Here is an 18,856-nt window from a genome sequence, read left to right on the forward strand (position 1 = left end):
AACAGATAATATACAAGACAGCAATAATATACACAATGACCTGAAGGATATGTGTGTTCATTCAAAGAAAGGTTTTCCTATGAATTAATTAGTAGAAAAGTCCATTTCTACTGTGCATTTGCCTCTTGCTATGAAAAAGGCAGTGATTTTCCCTACTTACATTCCATTAGGTCTTAATGTATCTGGTGTCAGGGTTGCCATGGTAACCAGGGGGGGCCTGGTGTCGTTGCAGACATCCTGGCATCCAGTTTATTGGGTGAGGGGACTGTGACGATTTGTTAATCTAATGAATAACTGATTTGTTAAATCAAATGAAAAATTGTGTGTTTGATTGGTCCAGACGCTACACTGTGTTCTACATGTCTGCAAAACGGTCAAACATGAACACTTCCAACAATGCCTCCTATGCATGCTGTCACATATTAATAAAAGAAAAATGCAATAGGAGTGGACAAAGCCATTCAGATTGCCAAAATGCCAAAATAATCTCTTATATCAAAAAAAGATCAGTGCAATTTATGAAGGAAATGTAACTGTTGCGTGCCTATGCAAAACTCACTGCCACATGTTGAATCAAAATGAAAAGTATTCGTAAAAGTAAGATTTTAAAGAAAAGCATAACAGTATAAACTGTAAATTATATGCATCAAAGATTTAATCACTCTCTAATGACATACACAGCCAGTCTTAGCAATATCTCCCAACAGAGATCCAAGAGGTCCGCTGCATTTTCCCCACCTGTCCAACTGAGCTCTAATGAGGCCAGTGAAATATCAAACTCAGCATGGAACCAAACACATTCCCATGTTCGCAGTTTCAGTTTCACACACTGGAGAAAAACAGCAGATCAACAGATCAATACTGCCTTCAACACACATCCATTTTGGTACCAATTATGTTTCGGAGGCACTTGGTGGGTGTTATTACGGCCGGCCCTTTGCTAAGGCAAAGCTCGGTAATGTAGTTTGTGGGGTGTGAATAGATGTGAGGAATATAGTTTTACGTAAGACTCCGAGAGGATGGCAGAGAGGCTTTTGTAATTATGTTGGCTGGCTTTGATCCAGTCAGTCAGGCCTCCCTGATCTTGCCACCTGTTGGAGTGCAGATCCGTCTGAGGTATAGGTTAATTAGACGTGCTGGAACAACCTCTTCTCCAGCAGACAGACAGAAAATGCACACAAATACACACACACCATCACACACATGAAGGCAAAAGTTACTGTCAGGTTCATCCACCCATAAAAACAAACACACAACCATACCCACACACAGGAAACGGGCCCAGCAGCACCTGTTTGTTTGCTCTGGCCCTGCTAGACTAATTTGAGATGCTCACTGTACTTGCATCTGTCTAACCAGCAGCAGCCGTCTGGCTCTATATCACAGCGTACAGCGGCGCTGAGAGTTGAGTCATCCTCTAAATCCGAGGATACACCCGAGGATACTTTTGCCCTTCTGCATAAGTTGTCACTGAGCCCGATGTCCTTGGTCACAGCAGCACCTTGGCATCTTGACACTCGACTGGGACACACAAATTCAAAGACATCCAAATGCACAAATATTTTTCTTGCTTCTGCTTCATTTCAAAATAACATTCACAAGGTCAATCAGAGTCAAAACCTGAATGCACAAATGGATTTGCATACTGTATATACAAATGTGTATATTATGTATTATACATAAAGATTCCCACATATTGAATGAGACCTTGATAGGGATGGGTGGAGAGAGAAGAATAAACATGAGTGAGCACATGACCCAGATAGCAAGATGTCAGGAATTTAATGTTTGAATCAAAACTGATTTCAAAATAAAATATTCTAACTGAACTAAAACTGAGCTGAATTGTGGCCTCTGTAAGTCCAAGGATAGAATAATACTGAATGGGTCATTTCGTAATTTTGAAGGTCCCATATTTTACACCTTTCTGGAGTTTTATTTTAGGTTTTGATGTCCTTAAGAATATATATTTGCGGTATAAGTACCAAAAACCATCTCAATATATTTTTACAGCTCCTCTCTCAGGAGCTCTGCTGAGAACAGGTCGATTTTGGCCTGTCTAATTAATATTCATGAGCCTGTCTTCTGATTGGCCTGTTGTGTTCTGAGGGACGCACAGCCAGGCCAACCACAGGTAACTAGGGTCAGCCGATGTCACAGCGCTAGCTGGAGGAAGCAAAACAAAGGGGAAACTGGAGGCGGCCCATTCAAACCAGCGTGTAGTGTTTCCTGAAAGGTCCACTTATAATGTTAGTCTTATAACATTTTTTTTTTTAAATGTGAAAAACATATTTTAGACATTCATGACCATTTTATACTCTCTTTCTTAAGGTTCATGTCAATTTCATTGTGTAAGTTGAATAGGGCTGGGTTTTGACACAAATTTTACGATTCGATTCTCATTCACAAGCTTGCGATTCAATTCGATTACCGATTCGATTCGATTCAATACTAGCTGGAGGCAGCAAAACAAACGGGAAAACTGGAGGCGGCCCATTCAAACCAGCGCAAGTTCGGCTACATGAGGAGCTTAAAATATCATCTTGTTGTGATGTTGGGTGGTACATAATATTTCTACTTCAATTAATTTGTTTGAAATATAAACATAATGGTGGCTGTCATAAAAACTTGATGGATTTATGCAAACATAAAGTAAACATTGAAGAACGCTAAAATATATAATGAATATGTTATATGGTGCATATATTTAGAAAAATGCCCCTCTCTACAGTTTATTTTTCTATCTGACTAATGAGTTTATGGTCACCAAATATGTTTTTCTGAGCGATTACATGAGACAGGATACGGCTTGTAAAATTATACTCTTTCTTTTAACTTACCTTTGGATGTTTAGTCGTGTTTATTTTGTGCTGAAACTGGTATTAATGTGAAGGAGATGAGTAGTTCACGTGCGCCTCGCGCTGCTGCGTCTGTTGAACTGAAGCGCTACAGCGATCTGTCACTCCACATTAAACAGCGCCAAAACGGCATTTATTGTTTGAATACTGCAATACAATGAAAAGAATTTGAAATCTGAGACTTTGTTTCATATTAAAAGTACCAAAGCACAATGCTTATTGCGATTTTTTGAATGGGAAGTACCCTTCAATGTTCAGTCCATTAACTGAAAACAGGCTAGACTTATCGATTCTTGGGATTTAAGAATCTATATTGTACCGTAAAAATAAGAATCGATTAATACTGAGATATCGATATTTTTTACCCAGCCCTAAAGTTGAATGTGTAAGTCTTTCAAAGTACACTGTACATCATTTCCACAAAAATATTAAGCCATTAAGCTGTTTCTGCTAATCTCATGTTAATCTTGAGTACCTTTAGAGTAGTATTGCATCCTTCATATTTCTGAAGAGTTTTTAGTTTTATCAGATTTATAAAAGACATATCTCTCAGAGAACAGTCGAGCTCCTGTAGGCGTGCCTTGGGCGGAGCTAAAGAGTCACAAGCACATGCAGCTTTTGCGTAGTGGTCATCTGCAAGCTGTGACATCAACAAAACAGGAACAAAAACTTTATTGACTTAAATTTTATTTAATTTGCTTACAAAACATTTGTCACCGAAATGCCGGGAACAAAAAACACACTTTCACACAAATTGCATCCACTGTTCCCTTAACGCTGGGTTCTTTGGGAAGCTGAACAAGGTTATCTTTGCCTCACAACCAAAAACACACTTCTTTGGTGACATTGTTGATTTCATGGTCTAAAAACAAAATGACAAATCCCTGTACAGCGCTGCCGACGACTTCCGTAAAATGAATGAAGCACGTTGATGGGCTGCTCTTGCTCTCGCTCTGGTTGATGTGTGCGCGCACTCTCCGGGAAAAGTGCCCATACAAGGAATTCCGCCCTTTATGACATCATGCAGGGCCATACTAGAAAAAAATGTTCCGAAACTTATAGGAACCCTGAAGGAGTGTATTTGCACAAAAATACTCCGTCATATGTCCAACTCGTTTTTTGAAACTTTGGCCATGTTTAACAACTCTTAAAAACAGTTAGTTTATATTGTAATAATATTTCAGAATACTACTGTTTTTACTGTATTTCTGATCTAATAAATGCAACCTCGGTGAGCATAAGAAAAAAATAACTACTCTCTACACTACGCATTAAGAATGCACTCCAATGTCATTTCTTCACTGAATGCACTATATACTCTGAAAACATGTGATTTCAGACACAGCTTTAGTGTTAGTTAGTGCTTAATTAAGTGATTTCAAAGACAATAAAAACTTGTCTTTTCCAGCTAATTTTCAGTAAAAAAAAAAAATTTAACTACAGTGTACAATAAAATGATTTCTCATGATATGACCCCTTTAAACAATAAAGATTATGTAAATGAAACTCAGCTGGATATAGAAATTCATATTACTGCGTTTAGAATGTAATTGAAAAAGAGGCAATATTGATTCAATCAATATTGATTTAAGGTTGAAGATGTTAAACTGAGCACTCAGTTGAGACCAGGAATGTAGTCATGTAACAGAGAGATACAAAGCTCTTGGAGATTTAGCAAAAGAGAGAGAGAGATAATACACAAAAAAGAAACAGGTGCAGCTGCTGGGGAACAAGAGACAGAGGAAGGAAGGAAGACAAAAAGAAAACCGTCTCTCAAAGACAGCAGGGATCCAAAGCACAAGGAGGTTCAGAGACAAGTACAGTGTTCAGTGTAGTGTACTGTGTTCAGTCAGAACCGAGCCTGAAGTTATAGGAACAGAGCAGAGGAAAACAGAAAGCCTTGGACAGACTGAACATTCATCTCTACGTCCAAAGAAAACATCTCAATGATGTAGAAATATCATGCTCAACTGGAATTGTGACTAAAACCCAAGAGATTCAGCTCAAATTTAGCTTAAAGGGGTCATATGATGCGATTTCAAGTTTTCCTTTCTCTTTGGAGTGGTACAAGCTGTTCGTGAATAGATAAGATCCCTAAAGTTGCAAAGACTAAAGTCTCAAACCCAAAGAGATATTCTTTATAACAGTTAAGACTCGTCCACTCCCTCTTAAAACGGCTCGTTCTAACACGCCCCCACATGTCTACGTCACTGTGTGGGAAGATTTGCATAACACCGCCCAAATGTTCACCCAAAGAAAGAAGGCGTAACATGTTGCTGCCGAGGACACGACTAGAAATCAGTGGTTAAAGGGGTCCTATGACGTTGCTAAAAAGAACATTATTTTGTGTTTTTGGTGTAATGCAATGTGTTTATGCGGTTTAAGGATAAAAAAACACATTATTTTTCACATAATGTACATTATTGTTTCTCCTCTATGCCCCGCCTTTCTGAAACGCGTCGATTTTTACAAAGCGTGTGACAGCCATATGGATACTTCATAATGAGCTTTGATTATATTGTCTGTGGTACTGCCTCTGTCCTTAATGCGGATGACAAACACCAGCCAACTATTTACTTGACCATGGGTTGAACATCTCCCAACACTCATCTCCACTCACACACACAGAGCCCAGCAATCAGGTCATTAAAACACTCAGAAGATGCCAGCAAAGGACACAGACAGACACACAAAGGCTCTCAACTGCAGTTTTGCTGTACAAACAACAGCCAATTAGGCAAAGACGCAGATGGATAGAGTGGATAGAGAAAGAAGAGATGAAACAGACATGCCTGAGAAATGACTGGGAATATTGCAGTAGTGGTTAAGTTACAACTAACTATTAGTCTAAGCCTCAGATGACACACTGAGACTGTTCACTACATGGTGTATACTGCACAAAAAAATATCAAAAGCTGGCTGGAAATGAATTGATTACAACCAACTTAATGCAATTTTTAGAAATCAGGGTGCATAGCATTATATCAGGTGCATTATATTATATTATCTGAAATTATTATATTATATTATACTATATTAATTATATTATATTATAAAAATGTAGAGTCTGTAAGATTTTTTAATGTTTTTGAAAGAAGTCTCTTATGCTCAACATGGCTGCATTTATTTGATCAAAAATACAGCAAAAACTGTAATATTGTGAAATATTACTACAATTTAAAATAAATGTTTTCTATCTTAATAGATTTTAAAATGTAATTTATTCCTGTGTTGCAAAGCTGAATTTTCAGCATCATTACTCCAGTCTTCAGTGCCACATGATCCTTCAGAAATCATTCTAATATGCTGATTTGATGATCAAGAAACATTTCTTCTTGATATCAATGTTTACTTTTTAAATTAACTAGTAAACTTTTTCAGCTGAAAACAAATTCTAGGAACCCCTGCTCTGTGTGTTTAAAAGTAGACACAAACATAGACACACTCACGTGTGCCCTCTGAGGGCACAGGTGTGTATGTGTATGTGTGTGTGAGGTGTGAGAGGTGTGTACAGTGACAGATGGAGAGGGGCTGGTGGGGACAGACCACAGGAGCAGGATGGACTGAGCAGCACGGCTGACTCAAACAGCAGAGACGCTGTGGGGCACGGAGCTTTTCCCTCACACCTACAGGAGGCTGAAGTGCTCTCAGCCAATCAGAGAGCAGGTGAGAGGGGGGAGGGACAGGAGACAGGGTGGAAATAAATTAGGGGCTACATGGCAACAGCCTCATAACAGATCCCCTCTCAACATGAGATAGAGAGAGTGAGAATGAGAGCCAGGCAAGAAAATAGAAATGAGAGAGGGAAAGAAAAAAGAAGGCAAGAGAAAACCAAAGAAAGAGGTTGTGAGAGAGAGAGGTGCGTCTGAGGAAGATGACTAAGTCATGGCAGTGCTGAATGCTTGAGGGTCTCTCTGGTCACCATGTAGCTCTGAATTATTCACCCTGCAGGTTAAAAGAGTAAGTGTCCATTATCTGTAAACTCCATCTTCACATTCAAAGACAGCTGGAAAATACCACAGAGAGAGAAACTGTGTAAAAAACAGTAAACATATAAAAGGAACAGGAAAAGTGTGAAAAAGAATTAAACATGTGCGAGACATACACAGAGAAAGAGAGGAAGCAGGAGGGAAAGAATTCAGGATGAAGTAGGTTCAACAATTAAAACTGCATGAACTCCTGACCTTCCTCTGACTTCTCACCATGTAGCATTACATGGATGTGAAAGACCCGAGGGCCGCTGGGGAACCAACCCAACACATTCAAACACATCCAGAGATGTTAAAGGAATAGTGAACCCTCATGTCATTCCATACAATAAAAAAGACACCAAAAGCAGCCTATGTGACTTGTGCACTGTATTAAAAAAAAATGTAATTCTATTGTATTTACTGTCTATGTCTATTGTGAATTGTGCTTTGTTTGTAAACATACTGTTATGCAAAAAAAAATTCAGACTTTGTCTGACAATAAAGTTTCTATCTATCTATCTACAGTGCCTTGCGAAAGTATTCATACCCCTTCATTTTTTTACATTTTGTTATGTTGCTGCCTTATGATAAACTTCTTTACATTACTTTTTTTCCACATCAATCTACACTCCATACACCATACTGACAAAGCAAAAACAGAATTGTCACAACTTCGTAAATGTATTAAATTGAACATGTTCAGCCTCAAGTCTTTTTTTGTTTGATGCGACAAGCTTTGCTCATCAGCATTTTGCAATTATCTGCCATTCTTCACCTCACCTGTTCACCTCTCAAGCTCTGTCAGGTTGGATGGGGGCAGATGCACATTTTCAGGTTTCTCCAGAAATATTTTATTAGGTTCAATCCCAGGCTGTGGCTGGGCCACTCAAGGACATTCACACAGTTGTCTATAAGCCACTCTTGCTGTGTGCTTAGGGTCATTATGCATTATCAGCTGTTAGACCTTTTATTAAGATGTGTGTGCCTTTCTAAATCATACCCATTCAAATGAATTTGCCACAAGTTAACTTCACTTGAAGTGTAGTAATATCTACAAGCAAAATGAATGCTCCTGAGCTAAATTTCAACTGTCCGAGATGAATACTTATGCAATGGAATCCTTTTAGTTTTTTATTTTTAATAAATTTGCAAAGATGTTAAAAAACCTGTTTTTTTGCTTGACAATTATGGTGTATGGAGTGTAGATTGTTGTGGAAAAAACTAATTTAAAGCAGTTTAACATAAGGCAGCAACAAAACAAAATGTGAAAAAAATGAAGGGGTATGAATACATTCGCAAGGCACTGTATCTATCTATATCTATATATATTCTGAAGACTTCTAATAGTGTTGTTTGAAGAATAGACCAAAGTTGTTATGCACTGAAAATCTCACCCTCTGTGGTACCTATCAAATCTCATTTGTGCTTCAGCATATTATGATTGGACAAACCTCTAGTAGTGAGTCTTGTATATGATTTTCAGTGAATAATGACTTCAATTTTTTATCTGTTTCTCACACAAACTTATCATATGGCTTCAGAATACAAGGAATATAGTGCATTAGTCACATAAAATGCCTTTATAAGAAAGAAAGATGGGAGGAATGCCACCAAATTGGACAAAAAATGGCTCTGCACAATTAAATCTATTAAAGCTGTCACAAATTGACTGCAGCATTCAATTTAGATGTGCTCATGTTGTTTCTTTTAATGCGTTTTTACAGCCAATCACAAATGATTCTTTGAGTTTATGAATGCAACAGTCAATCAGATTAGTCATTGATGAAATGTCGGAGTTTTGTTCAGTGCACGCTCACTGAATTCTGCAATTCTCTCATCATAAACATCACATGTGCATACGCTGCCAGTAAGAGATTCATTGCAGTGTATACAGCTTCATTGAATGTAATGGGAGGTTTTTTTTTTTAAGAGTGCTTAAGCTCACTCTAGACTGAAGTAATAATATAGATACTGTTTTTTGACAATGTACTGTTAATGTTCTTTGTTTGCTTTCTGTATATAATTTATATAATTTAATATACAATTTGCACTGGCTACCAGTAGCTGCTCGCATTAAATTCAAGGCATTAATGTTTGCCTATAAAACCACCACTGGCTCTGCACCCATTTACCTAAATTCATTACTTCAGAGATAAATAAATAAATACAAATAATTTATTCACTGTTTGAGTAACCTTGGAAATGAAAGCATTGTAATTAGTACATTACAATGTTTTTATTAAATTGTTATCATGTTAAATACGAATTTTGTCATATTAAAAATATTTTATGACATGAAACCCATATCTGGTACTTGCCTAAAAAGTGTTGTGTGTTGCTTATTTCTTATCAGTCTAACAACAAACAACATATGCTAAAACAGCAAGCACTACAAAACACCTAAATCACTTTTTTTCCCCTTTTTTCCTGATTTAAATTATTTAAATGAACATGATTTAAGCTGACCTACAGAGCAAACACATCAACTGAACAGTGAAAACGGTGTGTGTGTGTGTGTGTGTGTGTGTGTGTGTGTATGACTGTGCCCCTCTTTAGAGGACTCTAACAGTGTGTTCAGCATGAGTAAACAGTTGATATGGCTGGACTTACTCAATTATTAATACAAGACAATTTCCTCGGCTGGCCAGAGCAGAGGATCCGATGCACAGCAGCTCACCCTTGACCCTGACAGCAACTATCCCTCACTGACATCTGCCCACACGCTTCAACCAAGAGCCCTTCATTCGTCTTAAATTGCCATAGCGCATATACTGACGGCCTTGTGTTTCAGAGACTGATACATGCTTTCAAAGTTCAAAGGCTTACTTCCTCATTATTGCTTGTCATCAAGATTATCCGTGACAGACTATAGCAGGAATAACTAAAAGGATAAGGCTGCTTCACAGTTATGTGCTGTGAATCTGTTTCTAAACTGATGCAGACCTATTGCTGCAAAAACTCTGTGCTACATACAGTGGGGTCTAAATTAATTTAATGAATTTCAGAAGGTTTTAGTATTTTGTTTTTCTGTCTTTTTTTTATGACAACAGCACTCAAGCTGCATGAACTCAACAAGTTTGTTTAAAATGCGATAATCATGTTCTCCAGAACTTAATGAAGATCATCTGACTGTCTGTACAAAAACTTCACTAATTTGACTGTCACAAACTTGACCTAAAAGTAGCACATAATCTTAAGAGTAGTTTACTCAAAAATGAAAATTTGCTGAAAATGTAGCCATCCTCAGGCCATCCAAGATGAGTTTGTTTCTTCATCAGAACAGATTTGGAGAAATTTAGCATTAATGATGGATTTGTTTCTAGCAAACTTGCAGCTTTTCACTTCACAAAATGTTAATTGATGGACTGGATTTGTGTTGTGGATTATTGTGTTATCAGCTGTTTGGACTCTCATTCTGACGGCACCCATTCACTGCAGAGGATCCACTGGTGAGCAAGTGATGTAATGCTAAATTTTTTAATAACTCCAAATCTGTTCTGTTGAATAAACAAACTCATCTGGGATGGCCTGAGGGTGAGTAAATTTCAGAAAATTTTCGTTTTTGGGTGAACTATTCCTTTAAATATTTCTTGTTCACTTTGTCATAATGCTTAATGTTTTTTTTAACCCTAAAACATTATTTTTACTTCCATGTTTAAATTAGAATCTACATCCCAGATTTTCAATGAGGCTTCAGACTTTTAGACCCCACTGAATGTATTTCCTAATGCCCCTTTTCCTTTTGATTAGAAAAAATGCCCTGTCTCACTCCTGCCTGTCTGTCAGTCATAACCCTCCCTGTCTGATTGTTTTGAGAGAAGAATGAATTATAAATGAATGGGTGCTCAATCTGGGCAAAATCAATACTAACAAGGTCCAAGTTAACTGTGCCGGCACGGTGCTTTCCCTCAGTCTGCCATCCTGCCATACCGCACACACACACTGATCCAGTCTACAGTCTACATCTCACCCTCTTTGCATGCAAACTATCAGCAGGCCGGGCAGCAACCGAGCCCTTTCAGCAGATAATGAGGATTGCTTTTCAACCGATGCGGCTTTTCCCTGCAATAACATTCACGCTCATAAATTAATGGAGAGAGCATTAAATGCCTCCTCCTCCACTCCTCCAGCGATCCATCTATTGGCACGGGTGGCCGGCGCTGTCAGTCGGACAGAGGGGTGGGAGGGGAGAGTGATTGAGCGTGGCAGAACCTCCTTCATCATGCCACTTAGCCTCACAATTCCACCAAGGGATCTGTGCTGCCGAGACGGGGGATTGATGAGAATCTCTCTAAGTCCCTCTGTTCTCTTTCCCCACCCAAACATTTCTCCTCACATTAGTCCATCCAAGCAGAGAGACCCTCACTTACCCTCCTGTTCCAGCTGCCCCAATCTCCAGGGCATCCCGGCCCCACTTCACAAGCTCCTGCTGGGCTGACATATCCTCACAACATGTTCCCATCTTGAATTATTCACCTACACTGCTAGGGTTCACAAACCCTGCAATGAACGAATAGGAACAACCATTGTTTTAAAGCTGAAGGGTTTCTGCTGAAGGATTTCATTTCTGTGCCACAAGTACTATGAAATGGTATTGAAAAAATTATGACATTTTCAAGGGGTTAGGTTTCGGCTGGTTAGCATGGCCCTGTTTGCTTATGTTGATAGATGCAACAATATCAAATAACAATGTTCTCCATTGACAGCCACTCAAAATTACCTGTGTATTGTGATTGATGTTGTTGGTCAGGGATGCCAAAAAAAAAGAAATGTTCCGACAGCACCACTGTGTTTTCACATGCTTTTCAGGAACTCAACCAACAAATGTCTTTCTTATATGTGTCTCTGCATTATGCTTGGACGGGAGAAAGTATTTTACCATCAGAAAAAACTGACACACTTCAGGTTTAAAAGTCTGGCTGCCTGCCAAGGTTAGCAGTCATGAAGTCTTGTTTCTGTGGCTTTTTGACCTTGATGGATGGTTTGAAGCAATAGTACACTAAATTGTAATGTAAACACATTTAGAAGCATTGACTTTGTCTGCAGGTTATATTTGGTACGTCTGACCTGCCAATCTTACTCCCACATGGGCCGAGCAAAAGAAGCCAAAAAGGAAGACATGGAAAAGCAGTGAATTAGAGTTAGATAGGTCAAGCTCTTCCACTCTGCTCTCAGGTCTTTGACATGGCTGTGGCGGAGTTGCACACGTTCCGTATTGCATAAGCTGCTCAATAATGCAGGGCACTGAATGAAAAATACATTGGCCTTGACTTTGAATGCACAGGCGTTAGTGGGGTGCCGAGAGCCTCATGAGGGCAGGTTTAAGATGACAAACACAACCTCTTACATGCAAAGGAACGAGAGGTTAAAGAGAGACAGTTGCGGAAAGAAACAATGATTTATGTATTTAACGGCTGGTTTTGTGTACGCCACAATTTCAGATCTGCTGTTAACTGATCAAGTCTCTTATGAAGGTTGAGACTGTGACAAGACTTTGAACTGAAAGCTTCATTGACATTCAAGTCAAAAGACATTTTTCAATCTAACACCCACCTTCTAGAATTTTTACCAATTTTACAAGGACATCACACAAATGTTGCAGCACTTGAAGAGCAGAAAGTTCTAAAAGACAGGTTTAAAAAAAAAAGAAACAGCACATTAAGGATAAAAAAATAGTTGAGTAATTGAAAATAAAAATAAAATAAATACATTGTAAACAAATTAATTTGTTATATGATTCTAATGTTATATGATTAGTGAACAGTCTGCAAACTTTAACAATTTTGTTGAGGCCAAATAACTAAATTTTAGTTTCATCTGCCTCAGAATCTTCAAGGTGTGTTTTGACAAAGCTCAGTCGTGACTGCATGTGGCCTTTCTTGAGGAGTGGCTTTATTCTTGCAACCCTCCCATACAAGCCACATTTGTGCAGAGTTTGTGATATTGTTGTCACATGCACACAATTAGCATTTGGAGCGACGTCCTGATCCAGGGAGGGTCTGTGTCGTACCAATTACCTTCCACTTCTTAATAATAAACTTCACTGTGCTTCTAGACATTGATAAAGACTTAGATTTTTTTTTTTTCATCTCCTGACTTGTGTCTGTCCACAACTTTATCCCGGAGATGTTTTGACGGTGTCTTGTCACCCATAGTTGATTGTTTGCTTCAGTTGCACCACCAAGGACTGAAATGCTCCAGGAAAGCTCTTTTCATGCTGAGATAATCAAAATGAGCTGATCACAGTTGAAAGTCAAATGGCTTTGTGTGCCATTGAGAAGGTGATTAGCTACACCTGATTGAGTTTACAAGTCATTTTTAGGAGGAGAGGGGGTGACCCTTTTTCCAACTCCGTGATTCTGTTTTTTTTTCTGACATGTTGGTGTTATATCTTTCACTTGGATGTTATAAGTTGGATGTTAAAACAAAAACTGTGTCTTCATTTCAGACTGCAATGCAACAAAATGTGATCATTTTAAAGGGGGTGATTCTTTTCTATACCCACTGTACGAGTTTGGTTAATCTTTGATACACAAATTAAGACATTTTTAATGAAACCTGAGAGGTTTCTCTTCCTCCACTGAAAGTTCTGGTAACCAAAACATAAAAGATCCAAAAAGATCATAAACGGAATCATATATAGAAGCATCTGCATGTCTTTCATGTGACCTTTTGGGATTTTCTAACATTTGATTTCCTGGAATTTCATTAAAACCTCTCAGGTTTCATTAAAAATATCTTAATTTGTGCTTTGAAGATCAACCAAAATCATACGGGTTTGGAATGGCAATTATGACAATTAAAATTTTGGGGTGAACAGTCATTTTTAGGTATAATTAAAACTTTTTCACTTTAACTCAAGTATGTATTTAATTTGATAACTTTCCCCCATCCTTCATTTAACTTAAATTTCCCAATATTTTGCACTTCAATCCAGTTAAAAAAAAAAAACAGCTACTAAGATAGGGTGACCATACGTGCCATTTTCCCAGGACGCGTCCTGGAGACCTCCATTTTGTTCAACATCTTCAGTTTATTGTGAACGTTAAACCCAATTGGCTTTAATGTGTCACACTTTTCACTGTGAAAGAGTGAGTGGTGTAAAGGAGCATTGTTTTCGGGGAGGATGGCAGGGAGCTGAAAGTAGTGCTCAATTGACGGGGTTTTGATGCTACTATTTCAGAAAGCTCTTTGATCCAAATACAGCTCTTGTTTGTTTGTTTTCCATGATGAAATATCTCAGCATGGGAGTCATGCAAGAATTTGGATCATTAGCATAGCGTAAACAGCCACTGCACAGGACAGCACATGGCAGAAAATAGTGACGGATTACTCCTTAATATAATCCGCTGTTTCTTCACATCTACTAAACCGCATTCTCAAATAAGCGCCTCTATAACCCACCCGTCATGAAGTCTACTGAACTGTGACATTTATGGCAGCAGATTGTACATTTGTGAGAGATCATTAAGCATAATTACTAAATGTTCCTCGCTCTCCATATCACTGAGACAAACAGAGCACAATCTTACACCTTACGGTGCTGAAAATGACTTTGCGGTTTTGCATGATTAGAAAAGAATAGAGCCGAGTTGAGGAATTGTGAGCGAGATATAAACGCCTTGCGCACACATGCATTCATCATTTGCCGAGGTGTGCGGGGAAAACGCATTAGACTGGCCTGTATTAGCGCGTGTGCACAAACGCTGCCTTGAGATTCAACATTTAACAGCAGCTCTGAGGGAATACAATGTGAGAGAAACAAATCCCATATAACCTACTGCCACATTGATATAGTGTCACGAGGCCGGAGGAGAAAACCGGCGCTAATGCCCTCCGTAGTGCATATCTATGAGTGGGTGGCGAAGTTTATTTGAGAACACAAATGGAAAACAAAGAAAGAGATAAAGAAATTGCAACATTTATAATTCATGTCCATTTAGCCCATTGCTTGTCATTTGCTACTTGTCCTCTTTCCTTTTTTCCCGCTCCACAGCAACTCGATGGGCCTTCCTAGCGATAACAAGTCACAATAAACACGTCTTCATCAAAGTAAAGAAATAAGCCTTTGTCTCCAACACTGCAACACACTGAAAAGAAATACCACACTTCTCACTAAATTGAACTCTTGGAGAGTGGTTCGCTTTTCTTTCCGGGGCGATAATGCGGCCGCTATTGAAGATTTCCCGAGCCACAGTCACAATGAAAATGCAAATATACCCCATGCAGAGCAGACTGGATGCCACACTATCAACAAAGAGACAGCCGCAGAATTTGGGCAAAAGCGTGGTCCAAATCAAACATCAGGAGGGTGATTAGAAACACACTAACCCAACTCTGTCAGGACAAAGCGCATGCTTGAAAGCAAAGCAGGGGAAAATACTTGTTCCTCAGGGGATGCATCCATAATGTTAAGCCACTGGAGTGGGTGACAGACAGGAATAAGCTGGTCAGGGAGGAGCTGAAGGTGTAAATGGGGTCTTTAAACATGTTGCAGAAGGATTTGTAATAGTAGACTTGCTACATGTGCTCGTGACAGAACTGGGGCACAAAGGAACTTGGGTGTAAGGTTGTAATGTTTGAGATTTCTGGACAAGAAATGTGTGGGCGGGTATTAGAAACAATCTGCATGAAGGAATATATGATGAGCTGCTGCCCTGGGATGCCCTTCCTCCTCTGCGCTGATTTTCCCCTCAGCTCGCTGTCTCTCCGGAGCTCCCATGGACACTCGGGAGGTCTTTCTCCTCCTCACCATCTGGTCAGGGACGTGCACAAACATTTTGAGGGGCAGGGGCTCAAGTGGAAAAAAGGGCACTTCTCATATTTATTTTTAAAAAATTCTAAGCAAAACGTTAAATATATTAGGGTTGTGCAATATTATATATATCTCAATATTTTCTGGGATTTTATCGATAACGATAATTAGATGATATTTTGCTGAGTGTGTTATTGTGCTGATATCTTAAGGACTACCGTGGACAGCTGACTCCTAAAGTTTTTGATATTCTGCATATTCCTTGTGGTGATAAGTTCCCAGCAGTGACAGAAATTAATCTTTTCCAATAAGTTTAAATTGATTTTTACCTTTTATGAGCATTTTTACCTTTATAAAGCCATTTTTTTCTAAAAGTGTGCATCATCTTTTCAGTCAAATTCTTAAATTGAATCAGTCAATTAGAATAATAAGTCATTTGGGCTCTTACCAGTCCAAAATCAGTATTGACAAAATTAATCTTTGCCATGCAGAGAAAACACAGAAGCTGCATCTGAAGTGGCATTTAGATGCATTTACACACCGTTTAATGCATGACAGGAATGTATTTAACCTGCAGTTACAAATGCATTAATACAGTTTTGATATTTTAAACATAACACGTTAAATACTGATATTTGAAATTATTTTAAAAAATGAAAAGATACTTTAAATGTGAAATTAAAACCGCTAGTAGGTGGCAGCAAGTCACTGTTAAATAAGTCAGTCATTGCGACTGAACCGAATCATTTAAACGGTTGATTCATTCAGGAACAAAACAGCGTCATGTTGCTCAGAGACTCAAATTGGAATTATATTTGTTGGCGAAATAGGCCAAAAACAGTCAGTATTGTGTCTTAAACGTAAGTGTTTTAATATAAAATTCTTGTTTATTGAACTGCTGTATAAAATCAGTATCACATTTGTAATCATGCTGCTTTTTGGTGGAAAAAAAAAAGGTCTTCGCGTGATACTGATTTACTATATGAAATGATATAAATATATAAATTTTTGACCCCATATCTTGAATTTTGTGATCATTCTAAATGCATTTTAATAAACTGAATCATGCAGCGAAAGAACGTGCACTGGTCTAAACTACTTGACTTCCTATTGCCTTAGCTAAACTTTAGCTAACTTGGTAGCTCTCATGAGTCATGTATAGGATAATTAGCTGTAAATTCGAGGCACAGGTAGTTTAGTCTTTTATCACCACTCACTTCCACAGCAAGACGAACACAACTGGAAAGGGAGGGAGGGCTTCACTTCTGCGGCTCTTTGCTCTGTGATGTGCATGCGCCGATCAATGTGTGCTACACTGCTGTGCTGCGCCTGCGCGGAGGGGAGAAAGGCATCGGAACTCGACAGTCTCAACATTTCCCGACCCGACCTGATATTTTGATTTTTTATTTGTTTGACAGGGAAAGCTGTGCGCAAACAGAAACACACACACGCACACATATATACATATATTCATTTATTATTTAAAAAAAACTGATGTCTATGTGTGCACGTGCCTGCATCTGGTAATTCAGGGCCAGACTCTCATCACCTGCTCCAATGCACCACTCTCATTCACAAACACCAGACAAACCGTCTGCCACCTCGCAATGTAATTACTGTCATAATCAAGAGAGCACTGCTACCTCATAGCTTTACTCATGTAGATGCATGCTAATGTATTAGCGACAATTAGATCTCAATGGCGCAGTCATCATGGTTAATGCTCAGATGCGCATTTCAAGTCTAGTAACTTGTCATGAAATGATTTTATACTTGTTTATACTTGTTTGGATCCATTATGCATATTTGATTTAACAGGAATATCAGGGAAAACTGGATTGTCCTTGTTCTTTTGAAAGGAAACTAACCGGGGTTGTTCAGAAAACATCATGGAATTGATGTCACAACCATGAGCACATTAACGTCCATATTCATAAATCAACACCTGCTAACTATTCGGCAACTTGCCCTGATGAATGTCATAATGACCAACACCATTTCACAGAACAATCCTAACAGAGGTCATTCAAATGTCTATCAAACGGTCTGTGTAGCTATAGGGACAGAGAGAGAGTTGGAGCAAATAAAATAAAATAAAAACAATAATATAATATAATATAATATAATATAATGGCTCAGATTTGATCAAATAATAAATATTATAAAATAAACAGTATAAAGATACTAATATAAATACAATATATAATATATGGCCCCTTTAAAAACTGAATAATTGACTGAATAATCAATTTTGATGAATACCAGTCAGATTCTTGTAATGATTTCCATTTTACAGAACTAAATTATTACACAAAGAGTCTGAACATACAAAGATAAGAAAATAATGCCCTTTATGCCCTTTTGCTGGAACGCCACTCTCTCGTGAAAGCGTGTATGACAGTTAGCAGAAGCTAGAGATTATTAGGGATGCTCCGATCAGGATTTTTGCAGCCGATACTGAGTACCGATTTCTTGTCATGGTGATCGGCCGATACCGATGCCGATACCGATTCTGATGCTTCAAGCTTTATATAGATGGTTTAATCAGGCGCACGCGCCTTGCCCAGCCCGAAGTTAACTTCCAGTCAGTGTTTGTTTATCAGTCTGGCTATGGCACCGGCTACAAACGCAGTTAAAGTTAAGGTGATGAGTAGACTGAAGTTGGGCTCAGGTGGTTGTGCTGTGGGATGTGTTTCCCATACATTTATTTATTTGTGGCGCTCGCCACAAATTTTTTTTACGAAAAAAATAATTTACGTCCTCATGCATCATGTACGTGGTCAGAAGTTGACGTCATCACATTGCGATCGGTTCGTGAGATCGGCCAAATAGTGAGTACCGATCGAGTCATGAAATGTGATAATCGGCCGATACCGATCTCTGGCCGATCGATCTGAGCATCCCTAGAGATTACGGTTTATAAAGTTTTAAATATGGATATTGTTCTTTCACAAATGCATCGATTCACTTCAGAAGGCCTTTATTAATAACCCGGAGCCATGTGGAGTACTTTTTATGATGGATTTTTTTGGGCTTCACAATCTCGACCACCATTCACTGCCATTATAAAGCTTGGAAGAGCCAGGAAATTTTTTTAAATAACTCGATTATATTTGTCTGAAAGAAGAAAGTCATATACACCTAGGATGGCTTGAGGGTGAGTAAATAATGGGCTAATTTCCATTTTTTGGTGGATAGTCCATTAAAAAATGAAAATTACCCCATGATTTACTCACCCTCAAGCCATCCTAGGTGTATATGACTTTCTTCTT

At 38.5% G+C, this 18,856-nt stretch overlaps 1 protein-coding gene across 1 annotated transcript in view; it reads right to left on the minus strand.

The window, feature by feature from the left end:
- Positions 1–18,856, minus strand: part of LOC107752049 (glypican-3-like) — an 80,500-nt gene that overhangs the window by 36,443 nt on the left and 25,201 nt on the right. The window lies entirely within an intron of this gene.

This window comes from Sinocyclocheilus rhinocerous, unplaced genomic scaffold (assembly GCF_001515625.1).
Source record: "Sinocyclocheilus rhinocerous isolate Xijiao unplaced genomic scaffold, SAMN03320098_v1.1 scaffold662, whole genome shotgun sequence".
NCBI lineage: Eukaryota > Metazoa > Chordata > Actinopteri > Cypriniformes > Cyprinidae > Sinocyclocheilus > Sinocyclocheilus rhinocerous.